This window comes from Rhipicephalus microplus, unplaced genomic scaffold (assembly GCF_043290135.1).
Source record: "Rhipicephalus microplus isolate Deutch F79 unplaced genomic scaffold, USDA_Rmic scaffold_17, whole genome shotgun sequence".
Lineage (NCBI taxonomy): Eukaryota > Metazoa > Arthropoda > Arachnida > Ixodida > Ixodidae > Rhipicephalus > Rhipicephalus microplus.
Window position 1 is genome coordinate 1,711,106 of NW_027464590.1, and position 838 is coordinate 1,711,943.

The window sequence follows — 838 nt, forward strand, 5'->3', positions numbered from 1 at the left end:
TTATGATGGCTATGGTGGGACGTAGTGGAAAATATGGTGGTTATGCCGGGACATACTGGGTTGTATGGTGTACAGATGATGGGTAAAGTGGAAATGATGGTGGAAAGCAGAGGCTAGATAGTGGGCAATAATGGGACACTCTGCCCACCATTGCGATAATGCTGGGAAGCCCTAAGCATAAGGTGGGTGGTGCTTATTATGGTGGGCTACATGGTGTACCAAGCTGAGAAACTCTTCCCACCATTGCGATAATGCTGGGAAGCACTAAGCAGATGATGGGTGCTGCTTGTTATGGTGGGTCACATGGTGTACCAAGCTGAGAAACTCTGCCCACCATCGCGATAATGCTGGGAAGCAGTAAGCAGATGATGGGTGGGCTTATAATTGCGGGCAAATTATATAGTGTACCAAGCTGGGATCTGTACACTACATGTTCTACCATCATGATTTGCACCAAAGGTTAGGCCTACTGACCGAGCCCGTACAATTGTGTTATCCATACTTCCGGGTTTCAGAATACACGATTACGACGATTAAGTATGACAATACAGCGCAGCCATATGGAATGAATTAACCTAAATGAAGCATTTTTCATTGTGTATGGTGTTCGCTCAAGAAGCAACAAACATCGATGTGACGCGATTAAAGCACTCCCAGAGAACGTAATTAAGCGTCTTCTCACCGACAGCCACCGGTCGCACTCGCCGGCACTTCTCTAGCTTTTGTACGAGAACTCAGATGTGGCAATTCGTGTGCTTGGTGAACCATTATGATAGCGTAATGTTTCCGGTACACTGCATTCGTTTTGGCCAAGCCGTTATGTAGTTGTTGCTTTAGC